The 26,219-nt window shown below is 43.8% G+C and overlaps 1 protein-coding gene and 1 non-coding gene across 5 annotated transcripts in view; one reads left to right on the top strand and one right to left on the bottom strand.

Annotated features, from left to right (window-relative positions):
* The window catches only part of Trim2 (tripartite motif containing 2), a 199,875-nt gene that overhangs the window by 45,117 nt on the left and 128,539 nt on the right, over positions 1–26,219 (top strand). The window contains exon 1 of one of the 4 annotated variants that reach the window (XM_046458902.2): positions 11,951–12,078. The exons of 2 other annotated variants lie outside the window; for them this stretch is intronic. The gene's annotated coding sequence lies outside the window, so the exon portion shown is untranslated. Of the gene's footprint in view, positions 1–11,950; positions 12,079–26,219 lie in introns of those variants that run through there. One more of the 4 variants, XM_046458903.2, reaches the window with a different exon arrangement.
* Positions 2,117–2,196, bottom strand: Trnaa-agc (transfer RNA alanine (anticodon AGC)). Its single transcript has one exon. It is a non-coding gene; the product is annotated as a tRNA-Ala (tRNA).

Genomic DNA, 26,219 nt, shown 5'->3' with positions numbered 1-26,219 from the left:
GATGCTCTTCGCCCAGACAGCCCCAATGCACTCTCCCTGAGCCCATTCAGTTCTTCTTTCCGAGGGCACCTCCTCGACAAGGGCTTTGCTAACTGTGCTATTTAAAACTGCAGCCTCCTGGTTCAGCTCAGCCTACCCAAGCCCACCTTGGTACTGAGCTTGGATCTGGAATGTCCCCCAAGGGCCCACGTATTTAAGTCTTGGTCCTCAGCTTGACCTTACTGAGAAATGGTAGAATCCTTGGGAGCGAGGCCTCATGGGAAGTTTCAGGGTTTGGGGAGATGCCCACAAAGGGGGCTGTCTTCTTTTACTTTTTTTCCTGGCCACTATGATGTGGGCAGCTTTCTTTGCCACACGTTCCCGCCATGATGTACCGCTTTGCCAGAGATCCAACAGCAATGGGGCCAACTGACCATGGACTGAAACCTGCAAAACTGTGAACCCAAGTACACCTTTCCTCTTTTTAAGTTGATTATATCAGGTATTTGTTACAGTAACGGAAAGCTAATTTAACACTCAATAATTCCTAATCCTCTCTTTAGGCTATTTTATTTTTTCTCCATGGCCTTTACCAGAGATGGTCTATTTTTAGTTGTCTATTTGTTACTGACTGTGTCCCCAGCGTAATTTGTGTTATTCCCCAGTTCTTAGAAGAGAGGCACTCAATAAATAAAAATTTTAAGTGAATAAATTGATGAATGCAGATAGAATTCTTTTAATAAGGAAAAACATAGAAACGTTTATTTTATGAAAAGCACAGACAATGCCCACTATACACTCACCACTTTCTTATGATGGACAAATATATCTCATTTAATCCTCATGACAATCACATGAGGTAGGACTAATCTTGTCCTCAATTTATGGATGAGGAAACAGAGGGACAGGGCCAAATCACAGTTGATATGGGGCAGCCTGTTCTGAGTCTGTCCTTTCAAACACTACCATGCCACCTCCCGTCAATTATATAACTGAAATATATTTGGCAGAAACACAAGATCAGACAGATTTTGGCTGGGACCAGCCTTGGAGAGCTTTCTGGGCAAGGTAAATTGAGCACAGATGTTGAAGAGGAGTCCGTGGATCACAGTCAAGTGTAGGAGAGAGAAAGTGAGAGACTTGAAAGTAGCAACAGAAATAAAAGAGGGGCTGGGGCTGGGGTGGGGCTCAGTGGCAGAGCACTTTCCTTGCACGTGTGAGGAACTGGGTTCGTTCCTCAGCACCACATAAAAATAAATAAATAAGGATATTGAACCAATGACAACTAAAAAAAATAAAAAATAAATAAATAAAAGAGGGGTGTACAAGTGGGAGCAGGGATGGGGGAATCAGGACACAGAGGGAGGTGGCCACAGAGACCCCGCCCTGCAGCCTGGAATTCTGTAGCCAGCATCAGACAAACAAGGCCTAGAGGAAGCAGCCTGGGTAGGGCCTGCACAGATGAGGGTAATTTGGAGGGGAGAAGGGCAAAGAGCAAAGAAGGAAAGCTAGGGGAAACCCATTCTCAGAATCTAGAGTTCAAGTTCTCTCCCCTGTCCAATTTAGAGTATCAAGTAATTTCATTGATTAAAACTCCTTTAAGAAGTGAGTCCGATGAAGTGGCACGTGCCTGTAATCCCAGCCACTCCGGAGGCTGAGGCAGGAGGATCGCGAGTTCAAACCCTGCCTTAGCAACTTATAAAGGCCCTAAGCAACTCAAGGAGGCCATATCGCTAATAAAATGTAAAAAAGGACTAGGGATGTGGCTCAGTGGTTAAGCGCCCCTGGACTCCATCCCTGGTATAAAAAAAGGATTGCTTGAGCCCGGGAATTCAGGGCCAACTTTGAAAAAATAAATAAATAAAGTTAAATAAGCAAGTGAATAAACAAATTGTGACATATTTACATAATGGAACATCACTCAGGAATAAAAAATAGTGAACTATTAATCTACTGAACAAGCAGATCAATCTCAAAATAGTTACATGGAATGCAAGAAGCCATATGAAAAAGCAGTTTCTTTTTCAGATGGTTGGGGGATCACTACCAGTGGGTGACTAAAGCTTTGGATTTCCAAGACTGGACAAGATATGATTCCATTGATATAAAATGGATGGGATTCGTGGTTTTTGTTTTATGGTGATTCTGGGGATTGAACCCAGGGCTCTGTGCATGCTAGGCAAGCACTCTACCAACTGAGCTATTTCCCCAACCCCCAGGACTAGTGTTCTTATAAAGGACACCTAAGAACCTTTTGCCCCTTCCTCCATGGGAGGACACAGCAAAATGACAGTTGTTAATTGATAAGGAAGCCCTCACCAGTCATGGAATCTGGCAGTTCCTTGACCTTGGATTTCCAGCTCCAGAACTGTAAAAAATCAAGTTTATAAGCCATGAAGTTTATAGTATTTTGTCATAGTAGCCCTAATGGACTAAGATAGCATCCTTTTATTTCTTGAAAAAGAAAGGGGATGCCGGTCAAAGTGGTAAAGCTGTGCTTAGCATATATGAGGGCATGGGTTCAATCCCCAGCTCCAAACGAATCAGTGAGTCAAAGGAAAAGAAAGAATTTAAAAATATGTGGCTATGGCTGTAGCTCAGTGGCAAAGCACTTGCCTAGCAGCATGAGGAATTGGGTTTAATCCCTAGCTCTGCAAAAATTATATAAATATAATTTAAACTTAGAAGTTTGTAGTTTCTGGGATCATCAGAGAAGACTTAAGGCGTCTGACCATTCATTCATCCAGAGGGCCTCTGTTGTGCCTCTGCTCAGTCCCATTAAGCATATTATGACATGGTCTCTTGATATAAGAATATAGTTTCTGTGCATATCTCCTTAAAAAATATATGTCAGTAGACAATGATGTTTCCCCTTCAGCGGAGAAATTGTGTGTTGGACTTGACAATGAGTGCTCCACAAGATGTTGGACTAGCCAGTCAACTGGGGCTTCCGCTCTTGGAGGGGAGGGGCAGACCTCCACCTATGGGTAATGGAAGCTTCAGGTCGCCAAGAGTGGGCTGACTAAGAGGCAGTTGTTTTGAATCGAGGGTAAAATTTTAATTGGATGATGAGCATCCTCAAAGGGCAGATAGCAATTTTCTGAATTATATAATCTAATGGTTTGAAATTCAAAAAGTAGTGATGTCATCTCCTCATCTTTTAAAAGAATACATCCCTGCCCCTGTAATTATTTTGAGTCTTATGTTTAATAAGAGCAACAGACCAACGGCTGTGACGGTCAGGAAAGAAACAGGGCCCAGGGATGAATGGAACAGCTTTGCTAGAGAGTTCTAGCCTCACGTGGCTGTGTTTCCTTGGAGACATTCTTGTCCATGTTTTCCAAGTCTCTCCTTCCTCCTTGTTCTCAGTTCATTTCTGGTTTCATCTTTCCAAGGCCTGGTGGATATTAAAACTAAGTTCAGAGACTAGGGACGCAGCTCCATGGTAGAGGGCTGGAAAAAAGCATTGAAAATTACTCCTTCCCAGATTTATAGCTTGTGATTATCTCTCTTCTTTATAGATTTTTTGATAAAATATATGATGAACAGACTAGAAAACTCACTGAGAATGTCAACCAGTATGTGGGTCATTATACTAAGAGTTGTTAGAGTACCAATTGTTTGCTAAGATGAAGGGTGGAGAATTTGCAACTTATTTCATGAAAGATTAATCCTGGGGCCAATTTCTTTCTTTCTTCCTTCCTTTTTTTTGGTACTGAGGATCAAACCCTGGTCTTGCACATGCTAGGCAAACACTCTTCCACTGAGCCACAACTCCAGCCCTTTTTATTTCATTTTGAGACAGGGTCTCACTAAGTTGCTGAGGTTGGTCTTGAATTTGTGACCCTTCTGTCTCAACTCCCTGAGAAGCTCTAAATACAGGCATTTCCCACAGCACCTAGTTTGGGATCAGTTTCTTAATTTTGTATGTGTGGCACAGTGGAAAAAAAAAATCTTGGACTAAGTGTTAAAGAGTCTTGGTTCCCTGGGCAGGGGCTGTGGCTCAGTGGCAGAGCACTTGTCTAGCATGTGTGAGGCCCTGGGTTTGATCCTCAGCACCACATAAAAAATAAATAAATAAAATAAACTTATTATTTTATTTATGTACATCTAAAACACTAAAAATTTTAAAATTTATGGTTTCTTTGATTAAAAAAAAAAAAAAGTTTTGGTTCTCTGATAAGTCAGTTCATTTTGCAGCTCATTTTCTTTTCCTATCTGAAAAATAGGGTGTATGGTCAAATTACTTAGAAAAATCCCTAACCACTTAACCACTAGTGCTTAACCACTGCACCACATCCCCAGCCCATTTCTATGGCTGGGTTTTGTAATTGATAGTTTCTCAATAAAAGTTTGAAAATTGTTTTTTTTCCCCTTGTTTGTGTATTCATCCCACTAAAAAGAGAGACCCACTGCTCTTTTGATAACTAAAATGTTTTTTACTACATTTTAGTCATTATTTTATTTTTTATTTCTGACTGGGGAGCAGTTGCTTCCCAATGGATTCAGACTTTCATCCCCCTCTGCCCAGGAGTGGCAGAGTAGATGGGAACAAACTTGGCTTATCAGGGAAATGCAATCAAAACTTCATTGACAGTTCATCTCGCCCCAGTCAGAATGGCTATCATCATGAATACCCAAACCAGCCAGGCAAGCTTGTAATCCCAGTGGCCCAGGAGGCTGAGACAGGAGGACCACAGGTTTAAAGTGAGCCTCAGCAACTTAGCAAGACTGTAAGCAACCTAGTGAGACTCTGTCTAAAACTAAAAAATTCAAAGGGCTGGGGATGTCGCTCAGTGGTTAAGTACCCTTGGGTTCAATCCCTGGTTTAAAAAAAAAAAAAAAAGAAGAGAGAGAGAGAATACAGAAGCCACTTTCATTCCAAGTGAAATAAGCCAATCCTACCAAAGGATGAATGTTCTCTCTGATATTCAGATGCTGACTCACAATAAGTGGGGAGGAGGGAAGAAGTGGGGAGAAGTTCACTGGCTTAGACAAAGGGGAATGAAGGGAAGGGAGGGGAATGAGAATAGGAAAGACAGGAGAATGAATTGGACATCACTTTCCTATGTTCATCTGTGAATACACCATCAGTGGAACTCCACGTCATGTACAATCACAAGAATGGGATTCTAATTAGAATAATTTATACTGTGGGTGTGTATGATATGTCAACATGCACATTATGTATACCTAAACAGAACACATTTTTTTAAAGAAAAAAAAAAAAGAAGACAACGAAAACCAACAAATGCTGGAGAAGATGCCAGGAACAAGGACCCTTCTACATCCTGGTGGAAATAAAATTAGTACAGCCACTATGGAAGGGGATCTTGGCAAGAGAGGGTAACAGAGGGCAAATGGGAGGGGGCAGAAATGATCAAAGTATGTTTATGAATATGCCACAGTGAAACCCATAATAATATGTAATCAATATGCACTAATTAAAAAAAAAGAACTTGGCTCCACTGTCTACATGCTGGGTGACTCTAAGAAGTTAATATATTCTCTGATTCTCAGTTTCCTTATCTTTAAAATGGGAATGAGAATTCCCACCATCACTCCAAATGGTTTTGGCCTTTCTTCCTTCCTTCTCTCCCTTATTTATTTATCTATTTTTTTGGTGCTAGGAATTGAACCCAGGGGCGCTTAACCACTGCACCACATCCCCAGCCCATTTCTATATTTTATTTAGAGACAGGGCCTCGCTAAGTTGCTGAGGCTGAATTTGAGCTCATGATCCTCCTGCTTCAGCCTCCGGAGCTGCTGGGGATACAGGCATGCACCACCCTGCCAGGCCCTCCTTTCTTTCTTCCTCTCGTTGAACAGACAAGTACTTGTTCTGCCACACAGCGAGATCCCCAGCCCCCAGCCCTGTTCTGAATGTTAAATGGGATCACGCAGGAAACCACCTTGCCTATGGCAGCCACTTCCAAACACCAGTGACCTTGCCCTGCACACCACATTCCTTCCCCACTAGGAAGTTCTTCCTCACCTGTGGGAGGGAAGGTGCAGGTGCAGCTCCTGACCCCCAGAGCTTCCTAGATGGTGGATAATGCATAAATACAATGAATGAACAACTGAATAAATCCTCCTTTTAAAACATCAGTAAACTTGCAGGCTGGTCTTTCAGTTAAACCCAGGAGATACTGAAACTTAAGAACATTCATCTTATAATTAAGCATTTAAACATGATGAATGTTACAGTGTCACACAGCCATCACCTCTATCTAATTCCAGAATATTTTCATCACTACAAAATAAACCTCATGTCCATTAAGCATTTTCTCCCCATCCCCACTCCCAATAGCCACTGGCAGCCATCAATCATTATTCTGTTTCTTTGAGTTTATTTATTCTGAGTATTTCATATAAATGGAACCATACAATATATAATCTTTTGTGTCTGCCTTATTTCACTTAGCTTAATGTTTTCAGTAGTCTAGGCTAGAACTTCATTCCTTTTTAAGGCTACATAATGTTCCATTGCATGTGTACATTGCAACCTGTTCATCCATTCATCTATTGATGAACATTGGGGCAGTTTCCTCCTGTAGTAATTGTGAATGTTGATGCTGAGAAGGGGTATACATATCTGTCTTTGAATCCTGTTTTCATTTCTTTCATATATCATCCAGGAGTGGAATCACTGGGTTATATGGTAATTCTGTGTAACCTTCTGAAGAATGGTGGAATTGTTTCCACAGCCACAGAAGTATTTTATATTCCCAAAAATAAAATACAAGGGTAGCAAGCCTCCATATTCTCCTCAACACTTGATTCATTCTTTCTTTCCTTCCTTCCTTCCTTCCTTCCTTCCTTTCTTTCTTTCTTTCTTCTTTCCAGTCATCTTAGTAGGTATGAGGTGGCATTGCACTATATTTTTATTTGCACTTATCTAATGACTGATGTAAGCATCTTCACATGCACTTGTTGACCGTTTATGTATTATTTTTGAAGAATGGCTATGTGAGAGTTTTACACATTTTTTAATTGTACTGCTTTTTTGTTGAATTGTGAGAGTTTATTATATATTGTGGTTACTAGAAATTTATCAGAGAGATAGATGATTTACAAATATTTTCCCTATCCTGTAGATAATCTATCTGTCTATGGGTAATATATCCTTCAAGGTACAAAGATTTTTTAAAATTTTTTCTTTCATTGCTTCTATTTTTGGTATCCTGAAGCTTTTGGTTTTTTTAATGACAAGATCTTAATACATCAGAGGAAAATTAGGTTCTTTCCAGAAGGTAATCTGTACCTTAAAATCTAAAGACTTGAGTTAGAGATGAGCTTACTTCAATACAATTAAACAAGATTAATTTATATTTGTATTAATAATTAAACAAGATTAATTTGTATTTGTATATTAATTTGTATTCTCTGAATCATAAATATTTAAAAACTCATATAGAGTAGAAAGGATAGCACTTTGGATTATTGCTTTTATAATCAGCCTCAGGAGGGCTTATGAACTTCGTGGAAAATGAGTATATTTCAACATTTTTCTGTTTCTCTATGAAGTAATTTTGGTAACTACTGCATTTCCCTTTATAAATCATGACTATTCCAAATTGTAACTTTTCTCTAAGTTTGTATGCCTGTAATTTATCCAATGCCATACAATCAACTAAATAGCTCTTAAATTTATCTCTACGTCAGTGCATTGTTTAGAAATCATATAAAGAAAAAAAAACAGGCACAGTTCATTTCCTGGGGCCTGGTTGTTATCATAGGGTACTGAAATGTTTAACTGGTGTAGTAGATTTAAAGGCAAAATTCCAGTCAACAGAGAGAAGCCATAGCTGGCCTGCCTTCTTCCAAATATACTGAACTAAATTCTGTTTTGTTACACATGTGCAAATTAAATGAGCATTTGAAAAATGAACTTGTACAGCTGATGCTTTTCAATAATAGTGCCAAGAACACACAGTGGGCCAAATACAATCTACTCGTTCATTCATTCATTCATTCATTCATTCCAGTACTAGGTAGAAACCAGGGGCTCTTTTGCCAACAAGCTACACCTCCAGCCTTTTTGTTTTGAGACAAGGTCTTCTAAATTGCTGAGGCTGGCCTGGAGCATGCAATCCCAATGCCTCAGCCTCCTGAATCATTGGGATTACAGACATGTGCCACTGCGCACAGCAGGACAGTCTCTTTAACAAATGGTGCTGAAAAAAACTCTATCTCCACATGCAAAGAATCAAACTAGATCCTTATCTCTCACCAGTCACAAAATCAACTCAAAATGGATTAAAGACTTAAATGTAAAATCTGAAACTATGAAACTACTAGAAGACAGTATGCTTCATGACATTAGTGTGCACAAAGATGTTTTTGGATAAGCCCTCAAGTGTGTAGGTAACAAAGGGGCTGAGGGTATATAGCTCAGTGGTAAAGCACAGGTTTAGCACATGCAAGGCCCTGGGTTCAATCCCCAGCACCACAATGACAAATAAATAAATAAATGGTTCCAAAAGTATAGGCAACAAAAACCAAAGAGGACAAATGGAGTGACATCAAACCAAAAAGTTCTTGCACACCAAAGGGAACAATAGTAAAGAGACATCCTACAGAATGGGAGAAAATATTTGTAAAACTATGCATCTGACAAGGAGTTAGTATCTGGAACACAGAGGGAAGCTGAAAAACTCAGTAGAGGAAATAATAATCTGATTTAAAAATGGTCAAAAGAAAAAAAAAATGGTCAAAAGACATTTCTCAAAAGATGACATGAGTAGGGTATGGTGGTACACACCTGTAACTCCAGCTACTCTGGAGGCTGAGGTAGGAGGATCTCAAGTTTGAGGCTCACCTGGGAAACTTAAGGAGACCCTGTCTCAAAGTTTAAAATTGAGAAGGATGTAGCTCAGGGCGGGTAGAGCACCCCTGGTTTCAACCCTCAGTACAGAAAATAATAATAACCACAATATCCAGCAGGCGTCTGAAAAAGACTCAACATTAGTAACCATTCAGGAAAACCAAATCTAAACACAATAACTATCACTGGACCTCAGAATGGCTATTATCAATAAGACAGGAAGTAACAGATGCTAATGAGGCTATAGAGAAGTAGAGAGAGGGAAACTCTTACACACTGTTGATATAGATGGAAATTATACAGCCATTTTGGAAAACAGAATGAAAGTTTCTCAAAAATGAAAGTTTCTCAAAAAATTAAAAATAGAACTACCATATGAGCCAGCAGTCCTACTGCTGGGCATATATCCAAAGGAAATGAAATCAGTATGTTGAAAAGAGATCTGCACTTCCATGATTATTGCAGCATTATTCACAGAAGCCAAGACATGGAATAAACCTAAGTGGTCATCAGTGGATAACTGGAAAAAGAAAATCATATATACATATACATACATAAATATATGTATGTATGTCTGTATATAACAATACACACACACATACAATGGAATACTATTCAGCTATAAAAATAGAATGAAATCCTGACATTTGCCATAAAGTTAAATAGGAGGAATAAATATTCTGTTGTTCTGTTGCACAGAAGGGTGACTATAATTAACAACCGTGTATTGTATATTTCAGAATGGCTAGAAGAGAGGATTTTGAACATTCTCACCACAAAAAAAGAAAAAATAATAAATGTTTAAGGTGATGGATATGCGATTATCCTGATTTGATTGCTACACAATGTATATCTATATCAAACTATCACACCACACCCCTATAAGTATATACTATAATTGTGGCAATCAAAATGAAATTAAAAATTTAAAAGAATACTTAGCTCCAATATGCCCAGCAAGAGAGGTCAGAATTCTCGAGCCTGGTTCTCCAGGTTGTCCGGGCATCTGGCCAACCACGTCCAAATCTGGTCACGTGATGATGTGCAGTCAGGCCCCACCCAGACTCCTGGAAATGAAGGGGCCTACTGAGGGGTGGGGCCTACTGAGGGGTGGGGCCTACTGAGGGGTGGGGCCTACTGAGGGGTGGGGCCTACTGAGGGTGGGGCCTACTGAGGGGTGGGGCCTATTGAGGGGTGGGGCCTACTGAAGGATGAGGCTGTGGCTACTTCACTCTGAAAGAACTGCCCAGGTGCTCTTCCTGCCGCTGTTCAGGAAAGCCTCCCCCTGGACATGCAGTGAGACCCTGAAGGCCCTGGTGAAGTCCTGGCCTATCCCTGCCTCCCTCTGGAGGCCTAATGATGGTGCCTTAGCTGACAGCCTTCCAAGCTGAGCTGGGTGGGCTTGATGCTCTGCTTGCCAAGAAGGTTCGCCCCAGGAGGTGCTGGATCTATGAAATGTTCATCAGAACTTCTGGATTCTATGATCCGGAGCCAGGGCCATTTGATGCTCACCAAAGTCCCATAAGGGGCATACAACAGAAGACTGTCCAAGGATCGGGGTGAAGCAGGTGTTAGTAGAACTTTAAGGAAGAACCTTGGATAAATTTCTCACCTGCCCCTTTCTGTGGGTCAAGCAGAGAAAAATTTACTACACCTGTGCTGTAAGCGCTGAGATTTTCACAATGCCCCTCCAAAATACCAGGAAGGTCCCAAAAGGGGTGGACCTGCATGGTAGGGAGGAGGTAGAAATGAGGTGCATCTGGGAACTTTCCAAGCTGGCAAAATTTGCTCCTTACCTGCAGACTCCTTCTTTCCCACATCTATACTTCTGCCTGCATTTCCCCAGGGAAGGAGAAGCAGTTGGTTCCCCACTTATTTCTCAGTTCCTCAAGAGGGACTTCCTCCAGGAAGAAGGCCTCATATGAACTCTGTCTCCTTCCTTGAAAGCCATCCATAGGAAATGCTCAGATGCCTGAAGACCCCTTGAAGACCATATCCATAACCTACCGTCTGCTTCCAGAATCTGACTTGAAGCCTGTGTCCCTAGGGTCAAGGACCAGTTTAGCTCAAGACAGACCGGTTTAAACCCAGAATCCTGTCAAGTTCTGCCAGAGAAAGCCTTGGCCACCCTCCAGACCCTGACCTTAAAAGTCTGTGAGATCATGGACTCCTGGCTCTGTGTCACCCTGCCTGCCCAGAGTGGTGACTCCCAGAGCAGGGCTTCAGCCTCTGTGGGAACCATATCCCCAAGGCTTCCTGAAGAACACCCTGCACTATACTGTCAGGGGTTCTGCTCAGGCCTGAGTCAATGAGATACTACATACTTAAGGAAGCCCAGACAGTTCTACTCTGTAATGTCCCCTCCCCTCACTGTGGCAGTCAGACACTTCCTGACATAGAGCCCAGGCAATGCCAATCTCAGATGCCTGACTTGTTGGGTGCATCTATCAGAAGCTTTCTTCTGGGTACTTGGAAACTGAAATCTAGGACATTGATGCTTCATGAAGGGAACTCAGAGCCCATAGTTTCAGACACCTGCTCCGTGAAAATGGGAAAAGCAAATATGTCGCAGGTGGGCAAGACTGGATGGGGAGACGTTGGCTTGGAGAGTCGAGAAGCTTCAGTGACATGTGTCCTATAGTTATAATTAGGAATCTGAATTTCAGAGCAGGATTCAAGCTTGAGAGTTACATGAGGGTGTTACCCACGCAAAGATGGTTGTTAAAGAAACATCAGAAATAGCCAGACACTGAGGCGCACGCCTGTAATCTTAGCTACTTGAGAGGCTAAGGCAAGTTCGAGGTCAACTTAGATAGTTTAGGGAAACCCTGTCTCAAAATGAAAAATTAAAAGGACTGGGGACGTAGCTCAGTGGTAGCGTGCCTCTGGGTTCAATCCAAAGAAATGAAAGAAAGAAAAACATTAGAAATCTAGAACCTCAATGTAAAGAAGAAGAAGAAGAAAAAGAGGCATTGGCCTTTCTATTTAGTGCTTCTTACTCCCAACTCCCAACTTCAGAATGAAACACAATATCTTAAGCAAACACAGGCCCAAGAGGCTGGTCATTGGCTCCCATTGTCCCCTGGCACCGCAGCCCCGCCCCTTTGGCTTGTGCTGACAAGCTGTTTATATTTTCCTAAGGGCCACCCTTTAACTCCGCAGCCTGATGACTATAATGGGCCCAATTGTCTGAGGGCTGCAGGGAGCAGAGTCCCCATTTGGAGGAAGCTGGGGCCAGTGTCTGATGCACCAATGGCCGTTATGGATGGCAGGTAAGGAGGCTTCAAGGGGTCTGAGGATACTTTTCTGCACTGGCTGGTTAGTCCCGGGCACGGGAAGAGACAATCTGTGATTGAGTTGCCAGCTTTTTCCTGGTTTTTATTTCTTGCCTGCTAACGACTGAAGGAAAAGACCAACCAGTTCCCTGGGATTTGCTGACAAAGCTCTTAGTGAGCCCTGCCAACCCAGGCAAGAAAAGAGCCAGGAAGCCAAAAAATTGGGGGAGAGACGCAGGCGGATTTGAGACACTCAAGCAGCATGGATGTGGCGAAGCAGAAGGCCATTCATTTCTGGTTGATGTTGTGGGACTCAAACGCTGTTTTCTAGCTGAGCTGTTCACAGTCGGCTTAGCTCTACCATGATGGGGTTCCCATAAGCCAGCTGTCAGTGGCTGTAACTCACTCCCTTTTGAAAAGCCTAATATCTGGGCTGGGGATGTGGCTCAAGTGGTAGCGCGCTGGCCTGGCATGCGTGCGGCCCGGGTTCGATCCTCAGCACCACATACAAACAAAGATGTTGTGTCCGCCGAAAACTAAAAAAAAAAAAATAAATATTAAAAAAATTTAAAAAAAAAAAAGAAAAGCCTAATATCTGCTAGTATTATCAGGGGGCATAGTGCTCTGGTCTGTCATAAATAGCTCCATTCAGAAATGTGGGACGGTTTTATTCCAGCAGGCTGCTGTAAAGTTTTATGGCACCATAAAAGTGCTCAAAGGGTAGTAGGGCCATTGTAGTGGGGCCTTAGATTGAAGGAACTGACCCAGGCAAACAAAACAGTTTGTCCTTGACTACCCAAGGGAGAAGGCTGGGAGCCAGAGGACACTGTGGGAGGTGGGGGTGAAACCTGAGCCCGGCCAGCCTGCGACCCAGGTAGCTTTCTGGTTTGTGTAGGAATGATGAGGGCAGAACCCCGTTCAGGTCTGGTGTCTGGTGCCTGATGTCGTCATCTTGGATGGCCCATTTAGCCCTAAGATGCCTGTCCCAGCACGGAAGGACTAACGCATGGCAAGTGAAGGGTTGTGTTGCCAGAAGGGGCGGGAGGGGGGAATAGCTGAAGTCCTGGGAAGGGCTTTAGAAGTTCCTGCCTCCTGCTGAACTGAAGACTCCTCCCAGGCAGCTTTGATCAGAGAATTGTGCCCTTGCTTTTCTGATGAGCCTCGTGGTGTAAAGTCAATGAACTCAGGTCTGTGTTTGATAAGGGCGAGAGGCTGAGCCCCACAGAGGTAACACATCTAGTGCTTTTAAAGATCTCCCTGCCTCTCCCGATGCCCACAGTTTCTACCTACTGTCTAGATGCATCATGTTTACAGCCACCATGCTTTTGTGGCTCCTGAAGAATTTACAGCAGAATGCAAAGGCTATTTTTCAAATAAAGTTGACCCAAATTGTTAGAAATACTGAGATGCTGCAAGAAATCAAACACTGTTCTGAACTGGGTGGGCGAGGCAAACTCTACTTCTGAAGGTTCCCAGGACCCCCTCCTGGCTGCCAACCTGGCTAGCAGGCCACCTAGCCTCCAGGCCACCTGCGTTTATCTCCTAGGGCAGCGCTCCCCCTTGCCCTGATAGGAGGAGCTCGGGGTCACCGTTTACGCGACTGGCTAATTTTAAAATTGGGGCGGGCAAAGGGAAGGGCTATCCTTAAAATGGCTACAACTGGATCTTGCCAATTAAGGCTAAATATTCCATTCTAAAAATGGACCACCGAGCTTTCTGTTTCTCACAAAAGCCACATGGAGATTTGAGCCATTGTATGAAAACAGGAGACAGGTCCCAAGTGGGGCCAAAGGCTCCTGTGAATGGCTCTTCAGGTGAGGTGCCCCATGCGCTGGTCTCCTAAAGGAACAGAGCTGCTGACTCTGACCGTGAACTTGGATTCTCTGGAGTCAGGTGGAGGTGTAGAAGGGAGAGGACAGGTGTCCATCACCCATCTCCCAGGTCCCCTGGAGACCTCACTAATCCACCCCGCCATCCCAGAGGCCAGGTGCAAGCCCCAGGTTGACCTACGGGCTGTAAATCAGAGGTTCCCATGACCACTGGGGTGTGTGTGTGTGTGTGTGTGTGTGTGTGTGTGCGAGCGATAGTTAGCCACGTGTTTTTGTCTAACATTGTTCTATGAACTGAAGGTTCCCAGGACCCCTCCTCGGGTTCACAGAACTCAGGGAAACACTGAATCGTGTTCACTGGTTTAGCCTAAAAGGTATCACAGAGGAGGAGATGCTTAGGGCAAGGAGTGGGGGAAGGGCGGAGGGGCCTCCGTGGCCTCTTCGGTGTCCCTGGACCTCCACGTGTTGAGCTAACACCGTCCCTTTGGGTTTTTATAGAAACTTCTTAACATAGGCGTGATTGGTTGAATCACCGCCCTTGGCGACTCAGTCCATCTCCAGTCCCTCTCTGCCCTCTGGAGGTGGGGGTCGGCTGTGCAGTGAGGGTTGGGGCTGCAAGTTCCAACCCTCTAACCTCACTGTTTCCTTCCCCTGACAAGCCTCCTGAGGCTCCCTCCTGAGCCCTGGGCCCAGAGCCCCAGCCATTAGTCAGCCATCTCATTAACATTCAAAGATAATTTATCACTTTGAAGGTTCCAAAGGTTTTAGAAACTGTGTGCAAGTAGACATGTTTGTAATGGGTCAAAAAAAAAAAAAAAAGAAAAAAGAAACAGGGGAGAGACCAAATATGCATTTCTTATTATGTAATAAGCTACAATATCACATCGTTCTAATGACTAGCTGTGTACCTTTGTGCAAATTACTTAACTTCTCTGTGCTCTGGTTCCTTTATCTGTGAAATGAGGCAAATCCTAGGAAGGACCCCTTGAGGGGAAGTGTTGGGGGCTCAGCCCTGTCACACAGGTGGGAGGTGACCCATGAGGGAACACAGGAGACTGCAGCTGAAGAACACACATTAAGAGCAAGAGCTTTGATTCTGACACACTTGGGCTTGAGCATTACCTTTTATGTTTTACTGGTGGAATATTAGGCAAGTGACCTTGTCTCCCAAATTTTGCTCTCCTTGGCTAAATAACAAAGATGCAAATCTATTTCCTGGGCCATTGTGAGACTTAAATGTGATAAAGAGCATAAGTCCTTTATACAGCGCTCAGCACTCTGCAATACAGAGTAAATGCCAATTCATTTATTATGGCTACTGTCACCGGAAGAGGTCAGAGGACTTCCTGGAGACAGGGAGCTCAACTCAGGACAATTGGGGTCTTTGGCAGATGTTGCAGAAATGAATTTAAGGATGTGTCAATCACAAAGGCACAGAGATTTATTAAGGAAAACACTGGAGGGAGAATACAGGCAGCTGGAGAGTGGGGCACTTTTGGGATTCTCAGGCTGTTCAAGATTAAAGGAAGGGGTGTTGAGGGGTGGGCATGGAGGTATATAGAGGTGACATCAGTCTGGTGATCACAGATGGTTTGTAGTATCTGCTGTTCTCAGGATCTTTAGCCTGATATGGTCAGTAGATAACGTCGGAAAGTCCCCTAAATTACACATTTCTTAAAATGTGTACTCTCTCTGCCTAATCTACTCATTGCAAAGGCACAAAGTAATTTTCATAAATGGTCAAATATTCAGCAACTCTAAGATTTATAGATGTCTCAGAAATTTGAGAGTGACAGGCCTGAAAAGGCACGCAGAACTTCAGGTGAAAATTATATTTTCTTACCAGGCACCGTGGTGCACCCCATCTAAATAAAAAAATATTTGTTGGATGAACGATTTAGAGACAAATGTGTGAAAGGTAAGGAAAAGAAGGCGTGTCGGGGCTTATCTTTAACCTATCAAGTGCCTGCAGCCTTACTACGGGCTCAAAAGATTTTGAAGGAATAAGTAAAGAACAGATCAGAGCCAGGGCAGTGGTGCACACCTGTAATCCCTGCAGTTTGGGAGGCTGAGGCAGGAGGATTGCAAGTTCAAAGCCAGCCTCAGCAAAAGCAGGGCACTAAGCAACTCAGTGAGACTCTGTCTCTAAATAAAATACAAAAACAGCCTGGGGATGTGGTCAGTGGTTAAGGCCCCTGCGTTTAATCCCTGATACCAAATATATATATATATATATATATATATATATATATATATATATATATATATATATATATACACACACACACACACACACACACACACACACACATATTTTTCTTACCCCTCCTTTTGTTTTTTTTTTCTACCTATCTTTTTATTTCTTCTACCCAATCTCACTGTCACCACTCAGTGACGGTCCTAAATACTGACCATCTTTGCTAAATATCACTCTGGCTTATTTTTGACTTCGGGAGAGAGGGCTGTAGGAGAATGCAGTATCCTAGAAAGAGCAGGGGCTGGTCCCTGGCAAGTTGGAGGCCCGGTCCCTGCTCCACCGCTGGCCAATGGGTGGCTCTGGATGAATATGTCCCGCTGGGCCACCAGTTTGTGATTTGTCCATAAGGCAATATCTTCAAATTTATTCCTAATTCCTAGTCTATGACCCTAGACCTAACAAATTTCCCTCCCAGGGATTCACAAGAATGAGGATGGTTTGAAGTCACCCTTGAGCTCGTTGTTGTTCATGCTTATCTCTGTTGAAGGTTCACTTAAGAATAATAGATGAGGGACTGGAGGTGACATAGCATTGACCTACATGCACGAGGCCCTGGATTCCATCCCCAGCACTGAAAAAAAAAAAAATCTGATGTGCAATATGAAAACTATGCGCTTTTTTTGACACAACACTTTTATTTTATTTATTTTTATCCAGTGCTGAGAATCAAATCCTCATGCAGGGCAAGCGCTCTACCATTGAGCTACAACCCTAGCCCAAAACAATGCTTCCGATTTTCTCAGGAGGTAATTCTTTTGAGTTGGTTACTTTGTACCATAAGCAAATACTTGTCTATCTAAAGTTTGTGTTTATCTAAAAGTTTCACGGTATGTTTTATGAGAAGTACAATGTTCCATGGCTGTGCCAAGACCTGAACCCGGAGCACACGGAGCTGGACTCAAATCTCAGGTCTCCAGGCGTCTAGTGGCTAATAGTGAACTTCTCCAGTTCTCACCCTCTCCACTTCTCATTATCCTTTCTTTCTTTTCTTTTTTTCATTATCCTTTCTTGAAAATAGGTCTCATAGTACCGACATTATTGGGCCATTAAGAGGACTGAAAAGATAAAATTCATGGATGGCCCTCCATAGAGCGTGGCCCTTTCCCTCCTAGATAAACCTTCCCCCTTCTGACTGTAGTTTCCAGATGCTGCTGCAGAGAATTGTAACACAGAACATTTCAGTGTTCTCTAAGTTCAGAAGCACAGCCTGCAAGGCCAGATCTGGAATTGGGAGAGGGGCAGAGGGCAGAACTGAAACCATCCCCACATCAAAGATGGAGAAGTGTCCTGTCGGAAGGTCCACTGTGAATTCTAAGATTAGACAAAAGTGGAATCATTTCTTCACCAGGCCCATTATGTGGAAACCCCTGGGAAAACTGAGGCCCTGCAGCCAAGAGTCTAATGCAATGGGATCAAAAGAATGGTTGGAGCTAGACACAGTGGCACAGGCCTGTAATCCCAGCAGCTCAGGAGGCTGAGGCTGGAGGATTGCAAGTTCAAGGCCAGCCTCAGCAACTTAGCAAGGCCTTAAGCAACTTAGTGAGACCATGTCTCAAAATAAAAAATTTTGAAAGAGGGTTGGGGATATGGCTCAATTGTTAGACACCTCTGGGTTCAAATCCCTGGTATAAAAAAGAGAACAGAAAGAAAGAAAAGTGTTGGAAAGTCTCCCATAGACGTCTAAGGAGCAGAGAGACTGGTGACCTTTGTATTCCTGAGGCCTCCCTAAGTAGAACGCCGGTTTAGTTGACATTCAAGAATTTTCTGTTCTGCTTCAGTTTTCAAGAAAGGCACACGCCACACCCTCACCCACATCAATAAGCATGAGATTTGGTTTTCCAGAGATGTGAAAAGGACTCACCAAAAAAGATGGCAGGTGAATCAGAAACCAGCACACGCACACCCCACCCTCCACTTCCTGGGAGCCCTGTAGATAAGCATCATCTCACCTCAGGAGCACCTGCTGGGAACCTGACCCCTTATCACCTCTCCAGTCCTGCCCAGCTTTTCAAGGTCAGCCTTTCCCCTGTGCAGCTCTGTAACCACCAGGTGTGTTGGCCCTCTCTCCACTGAGCTTTCTAGTCCTGTACTTGACAAGCTGTAAGTGGGGGAACAGCACACTCCACATTTTGCAGCTGTCATCTAAACAGAACTGCAGTGAAATTCTTCAAACTGTTGACTCTAGAAACCGCAGGAGTCAGAGGACCTGTCTCTGACTTCAGGATCCTCAGATCCGCCTCTTGACACCAGTCTCAGGAACCAACTTGAGAAATGATAGTCCAGCCCTTGCGGAGTGTGTGGGAGGAAGATTTTGAAATCCTGGCACCTCAAAGGCTCTCTGTGAAGCCCTGGGGGCAGTTTCCAATGTGTGAACTTTGATGTGTTAAGGACCTAAATACAGCCTGACTGAGAGACCTCTTCTGGGGACCCTGCAAGGATGGAGTTCTCACGGGGGCATTTCCTCCCTCCTATTTCTTCCTTCTTCCCAGAAGGGTAAACTGCAGTTTGGTGGGTTTGTGGTTGTGGATGGTGGAGGTAGTGGTGTTTGTTTGTTGTTGTTGTTTCCTCTCAGTGCTGGGGTGGGACCCAGGGCCTCCCACATGTTGTTAGGTGAGTGCTCTACCCACTGAGCCACATCCCCTTCTCTGAATGTAGAGCTTCAACTCAACTTTGAGGCTGTAGCCTGGCCTCAGAACCATGGATCATGAAAAGCCCCATGAAAAGCCCTCGTGTGCTTTCCAAAATAGTTTCAAATCTGCATCATTTTTCTGTGGCTCACTCAATTTTAAATGCTGTTGCCTTCCCTCCTTCTTTGGGGAATATATTCAAAACCCTTCCTTCAGTGCAATACCTAAAACCACAGATAGTCCCTCCCACTATATAGTCCATGATTTTTTTTTCCTCTACATCCATACCTATGATAAAGTTTAATTTGCAAATTTGACCCTGTAGGAGATGAACAACACTCACTAATAACAACGCAGAACAGTTATAACAATATATGGTAATGCAAGTTATTTAACACTTAGGAGTTATTTATTTCTGAAAATTTCCATCGAGTATTTTCAGACCATGGTCAACAAGGCAGATAACCGAAATGCCAGGAGTGAATCATGGTGAGGCGGCCTCTGCACGGGGCTTCAAGGCAAATATTGATGAGTAACCTCTGTCTGCTGCAAAAGTCTTGGGATGTCCCCAAGGTTGTCGCCCTCCACCGGTCCCTCAAAATGCTTCACAGGCTACTGGGCTCTGATTGCATTTCCATCCAAATCGTTTTGATATATCACTGACACTCGAGGTCCTCCATCGGGACCCAAGGATAAGAATGAAGACCCTCAGGATATATGATTCTTCACCTGTACTCTTCCCTGGATTGTTCTATCTCCTCAAGAGCATTTTAAACAAAAAAACAGGAGCAATTGGTGATTTCTTAGAAATAAGTTCCCTTCAATAGACCCTCGACTTGGATAGCTATTGTGTCCCTGGATGCTCCCTGTGTGCTGGGCCTACTGGGGACACAGCCTAAATACTCATTAATGCTGATCCATTGCCAAAAGAAAATGGAAAGACCCCTATAAGGCTGCAGTGACCTTAAGTCCCAGAAGCCATGTTGGATCTGTGACAAGGAAAAATAGTGACAAGACCTGAAAAAAGCAGCCCTCTCCCCACATTTAACTCAGGCAGAAAACCAAGGGGCACCACTGTCTGAGCTGTCACCAGACGGCTGGGAGGGGCAGGGTGGTGGGAGCCATGGCGGGTGGCCCAAGGCTTCCCCTGTCCAGGGCACTCGGGACGGATGGCCTCCAGTGTGAGTCCTCCATTTTCCCCAGTGGCCATGCCTGCCACACAGCCTGGGGGTGTCTCAAGTTTCTGGGTGTGGCCTTGAGGGCAGGGTCCTTGAGGAGGGGAGTTCAGGTCAGTAGAACAGGGCTGGATGCGCGAAGGGCTTGGTGACCACTGATCCTAATCCAGTCCAGGAATCAAGGTCACTGGGTCAGAGAAACCCGATACCTCTGGGTTCCCAGGGCGGCTGTGTGCCTGCTCTGGGAGAAGAGATCTACTCTCTTCCCCTTTCCCTCCCCTATAGTGTATGAAAAACCCAAGGTCAGAGGCAGGTAGAACTGGCAAGGAAAAGAAAAGAGGTGGACACAGACAAGATTAGCAAGCCATTTCAGCTCCTTTCTCTTGCCGGGTCTTGTTTGTTGCTGTCTCTACCATCTGGATGTCCCTGAACTCCCAACTAACACAAATACTGTGGAGGCTCAGACCAGAGACTCTCTTGAACAGAGGGAGATGCCCCATCTCCTAAAGGAAAAAAAAAAAATTCAGCCTACAGTGAGTTGAACCCAGGGTGGGTTGACCTGAACCACTGTAGGGGGGACCTTGGCATAGCTCCTTCTCCCTCCACAAGTACCCCACCCACCCAGAGTCCTTGAAATTCAAGGATGATGAATCCAGACAAGCCCCTGACCTATTTGGAACTGAAATTGCATTTCCCCACGAAACCAGTGATGTTGATATGATGCCATTTTGCTAGAGTCCCAGTACATTTTGTGGCTTTTATGGGCAATCTGGGCAGTTACTAACATCAATAATATTATTTCCATGGAAAATATATCTAGCTCAAAGCTATACTTGAGAGAGGGCATGTGGGGAGCTGGGTGTCCTGCTTCTTGGTCTGGGTGGTATTTGCTGTGCTGTGGTTTCTTTTTTTTTTTTTATTGGTTGTTCAAAACATTATAAAGCTCTTGACATATCATATTTCATGCATTAGATTCAAGTTGGTTATGAACTCCCAATTTTACCCCAAATACAGATTGCAGAATCACATCGGTTACACACCCACATTTTTACATAATGCCCTATTAGTAACTGTTGTATTCTGCTACCTTTCCTATCCTCTACTATCCCCCCTCCCCTCCCCTCCCATCTTCTCTCTCTACCCCATCTACTGTAATTCATTTCTTTATGGTAACCCGCTGAGCTGTTACAGCCTTGGTACTTGTGACCTTTTCTGTTTGTAAGTTATGTTTATTTAAAGTTTTTTCCCCCCACTGTTGGTGTAACTCAGTGGTAGAATGCATGTGGAGCATGCAGTAATATAAGGAGCGACGGCCAGCGTCTCATGGGGGGGGGGGGGTTCTTCTTCCTGCCAAGGAGGATATAAACCACCTGAAAACTTAAAAGTCTAAAATAATTAGTGAAAAACAAAAGACAAAGAGTCAGAAATGTATTTACAAAAGTGGAGCCCCTGATAGATCCAGTCCACACAAAAGCTGGAACTAGACAAAGGAAAGATGGCTCCGGAGGTTTAATTAAGGGGGTACATCAAAGGCAGGGATAAGATTTTAAGGGCAGACTCTTGCTTCATGATGTCTTGCAGTCAGCAGGTTGATTGGCATCTTGTCAGGACACACCCATCTCAGGTGCTGTGTGGGACACGGCAGAGCAAGGTAGAAATTCACAATGTCCCTGGGCAGTTGACCAGAGAAAATATCCACTGATAATTCCCAGACACATTCCCAGACACTGGTAATTCCTATCCACTAGGCTTGATGCGTGGTGGCCCACAGGCAGCTCATGGATGGCTCACAACACAGAAAAGCCCTGGGTTTAATCCCCAGCACCTCTCAAAAATGTTTAACAAAAACAGCAACAGCTGGGTGCAGTGCCACACCCCTGTAATCCCAGTGGCTCAGGAGGCTGAGACAGGAGGATCTCAAATTCAAAGATAGTCTGAGCAACTAAGTGAGGCACTAAGCAACTCAGTGAGTCCTTGTCTCTAAATAAAATGCAAAAAAGAGCTGAGATGTGGCTCAGTGGTTAAGTGCACCTGGGTTCAAACCTCAATGCCAAAAACAACAATTCTATTGGCCAGGTGTATTGGACTACACCTGTAGTCCCAGCTATGCAGGAGACTTAAGCAGGAAGAACACAAGTTCAAGGCCAGCCTGGGCAACATAGTGAGGCCTTGTATCAAAATTTTAAAAAAGGGGGGGCTGGGGATGCAGCTCAGAGGTAGAATGTTCCTGGGTTCAATACCCTATACTGCAAAAATAAAATAAATAAACCTCTACATGTTGAAGAGAACCTTTTGGAAGTTAGAAAATCAATTAAAAATCAATTATGAAAAATAAGAACACGTTGGATAAGAGGAGATTTTGAGAGAAATACTTCCATGAGTCCTTTTTGTTTTGTTTTTTTCATTCACAATGCAAGAATTAACATCCCATAGTCCTAAGAAGTGCAATTTTGGTTTTTGTTTGTTTAGTTGGTTGGTTGGTTGGTTGGTTTTTTTGTACTGGGGATTGAACCCAGGGGCGTTTAACCACTGAGCCACATCCCCAGTCCTTTTTTATATTTTATTTAGAAGACAGGGTTTTGCAAAGTTGCTTAGGGCCTCACTAAGTTGCTGAAGCTGGCTTTGAACTAGAGATCCTCCTGTCTCAGCCTCCTGAGCCACTAGGATTGCAGGTGTATACCAACGCACCCAGCTAGAAGCACAGTTTTATAAAATACTTTGCCTGTTTTAATTGTTTTGTGTTGGTTTATTCAAGTTAGACTTTTTGGTTCAAAACTTCAAATTCCAGACACGCATAAAAAATAAGGAGATTTATGAGAGATTTTTTGGGAAGGAACTGAGAAAAGTAATCAAGTCCCCAGAAAGAGGTTTTTGTTGTCTTGTTTTATCTGAGGCAGGGTGTTGCTCAGACCCCTCTTCAACCCCTGGGCTCTGGTGGTCCTCCCTCCTCAGCCTCCAGAGAAGCTGGGACTGCAGGTCACACCAGTATCTCCGTGAGTTCTCTCCCTGTCTTGGCTTTCTAAAATTCTGCCTTAGGACTTCATTTTGAAGAAGTTTATGGTTTTGTGATATGGCCTGAAGCTTCCATTGAGCAACATCTAGGGAGAGTCAGGAGCATCTATGGCTAATGGATTAGCCCAGGAAGATCAATACATCATCATTTCAAGAAAACATTACAGGAAACTCCGCTCTTCCTCTAATGGAATCCAGTAGTGATTTCCTTGTCAGTTTCCCAACCGTTCTGAAATATCGTTAGTGCCTATGTTCCTGAACTGACTCCATAGTCAATCTAAAATTAATTGTTCCACCCCACCCCATTTCTTAGTGCCTGGGCCATAGTCATAATTTTTATGTTTTTATTCCTCTTCCACAGAGGGATTAAGGGGTTGCAGAATAAGTAGGTGGGTTTTGTGCCCTTTGAGATGAAGCAAAAGGAGACATGTTTCCCCAGGCTTCCTTTAGCCTGTACCCCCAAACACTCTAAAGATGAGAATCCTAGTTCATTTGTGCTGCTATAAAAAAAAACACCCGAGTCTGGGTAATTTATAAATACACCCATGTGTCGTATGTGCTGTTTTGGTCAGTGATAAACCACATACACCATGGTGGTCCCATAAGATCATCATGGTGGCCAGCCATGGTGGTGCAAGCCTGCAATCCCAGAGGCTCCATAGGCTGAAGCAGGAGGATCACAAATTCAAAGGCAGCCTCGGCAACTTAGTGAGGGTCTAGGCAACTTATTGAGACCCTGTCTCAAAATAAAACACAAAAGAGGGCTGGGGATGTGGTTCAGTGGTTAAACACCCCTGGGTTCAATCCCTGGTACCAAAAAAAAAAAAAATGATTATAGTGGAGCTGACATTCAGTGCCAACTGACATCAGAACTGATGTAACATCATATCACTGTGCTTTACTCACGTGTTTGTGGTGATAATAGCTGGTGTCCACAAACGTATTGTGCTGCCAGTTGTATTAAAGTACAGCGATGTACAGTAGATTCTACTTGGTCATGATAATAAACTACTATGTGACTGGTTTATATATTTATTATACCAGGCTTGGTATCATTATTTGAGAGCATCTGCCTTCCACTTATAAAAAACGTTTCAAGAAGGACCGTGTGCTGTGAACGCGGGCAGCAACCTCATTCTTCTCAGGTTCATCGAGTCTTGATGGCATCATTTTCTCCTGTGCTTGATTTAATCTTGGTTCACCTTGGCTCCTAAGTGTACCACATCCTCTGCTGATGCTGCCTAGCAGAGGCCATGCGGTAGTCACAGTAGGCTATGTCATCTGCGCGTGTGTGTGTGTGTGTGTGTGGGTGGACTCTAACGAGGTTTGGACAGTGATGAAATCATCCAACAACACACGTCTCAGAATGTGCTCTTGCTCACCGTTGTGAAGGGCAGAAGTCTGAGATCAAGGTGCAGGGCGGGACAGTACCTGGTGAGGGCTGCTCTCTGTTTCCAAGATGGTGCCTTGAACCCCGTGTCCTCCCACGGCAGAAGAAACAGAGGGACAAAAGCTGGTTCCCCCGAGCCCTTGTATCAGGGCATTAATCCATCCATAGGGTGGAGTCCTCATGACCTACACACTCTTAATGCTTCTATCTCTTAATACAATCACATTTGCAATTAAATTTCAATATATGGGGCTGAAGATGTAGCTTTGTCATATAGCACTTGTGGCATGCATGAGGCCCTGGGTTCAATCCCCAGTACAGCAAAAAAAAGATTTCAAATATGAGTTTGAGGACACACATTCAGACCATAGCAATGAGAATCTGTGAGTTCTTTATTTGAATTATTAATATTCCTTTGCTTAGACCGACTGTCTTCCATTTCTATGTAACATTATGACCACAATCAATACAACTAAAATTAAGCTTTGTTTTCTTTCAAAGTAGTGCTCTTTTTATTTAAAACTAATGTTTTGTTAAATGACATTATTTCATAAATTTATGGGTCCTTCAGTTTTCCATTACTGTAACAAATCCCTGAGATCCTCAAGGGTAGGGAATTTATTTTAGCTCACAGTTTTGGAGGTTTCAGTCCATGGTCGGTTGGCCCCTTTGGGCCTGAAGATGGAGCATCATGGTGGGAATGTGTAGCAGGGCAAACCTGCTGACCTCATGGCTGGGAAGTGAAAAGAGGAAGAGGAAGGGGTGGGGTCCCACCATCCCCTTCAATAGTGTGGCCCCTATGATCTAAGGACCTCCCAATAGGCCCCGCCTCCTAAGGGTTCCATCTCCTGCAGGTAGTGCAAATCTGGGGATCAAGCTTTTTAGCACTCGAGCCTTTGGGGGACATTTATCCTAACCATAGCAATTTATAAAACAATTTTGAATTGATACTAACTACATGACAGGAATCCAGATGTTAAGAAGCCATAGGCTCCTCGAGGAGTAGGCAAAGTCACGAGATGAGTTGCATACACAAAAAGCCAGAGCACCCAGGGGCTGGAAGTGCTGTCAGTGAAACAGTGCGTCAGGGGCGGCCAGCTGAGCTTCAAAATCAAAGATGGGCAGCATGTGGACTGGGGAAGATGAAGAAGAGGCCACACCAGGCTCAGAAGGGGCAGAGATCACAAAACCAAGGGAGCACAGCTTAGGTAGAATTGAGGGAGCCACTGAATACCATGGAGTTTAATCTTAGTGCATAGAAGAAGTTAGGTTCTCAAACCAGCACCTAAAAGGAGCATCTTAGTGACTCACAGTCCTGGGCAATCTGGATAATTATGTATGTTGGGCAAGTGTGGGATCGACAAGTCTCACACCACCAGGCTTTTTCTCCAGTGTAGCAACAGGTCATGGTTCCTTTGACTGTGCACCAAACTTCTCCTTTCCTACCTTCTCCAAGAAGCCTTTTCTACTACTAAAGAAAAAAGGTTGGGGCTAGGATGTGGTTTAATGGTAGAGCAATTTTTAGCATGCATGAGACTCTGGGACTCCATCCCTGCACCTCAAAAACTAATTTTTTAAAAATGTGATTTCTTCTTCCTTTGAATCCTCAAAATGGTTTTTAGTACCTCTTTTATGGAGAGGCTTACAGTTAATTGTGTTTGTGTTGACCCTCGCCCCCATTAGTCATCCAACTGCTTATTATAGGAAAGGTACCTCGGTTCCCTTGGTGCCAGGGTGGTGGTGTGCGTAACCTGTGTGCTCAGTCAACACAGGCTGAATCTGTGGCTGTACAAATACGGGCTCTTTTCCAGCTATTTTATAAAGGCATCTTTCTGTTAATCCCTAATA

The sequence above is a fragment of the Marmota monax genome, unplaced genomic scaffold (assembly GCF_021218885.2).
Source record: "Marmota monax isolate L192 unplaced genomic scaffold, Marmota_monax_Labrador192_F-V1.1 WCK01_AAM20220418_F8-fsc00002, whole genome shotgun sequence".
NCBI classification, from domain to species: domain Eukaryota; kingdom Metazoa; phylum Chordata; class Mammalia; order Rodentia; family Sciuridae; genus Marmota; species Marmota monax.
Note: the sequence above shows the minus strand (reverse complement) of the source record. Positions and strands in the feature narration are given on the sequence as shown.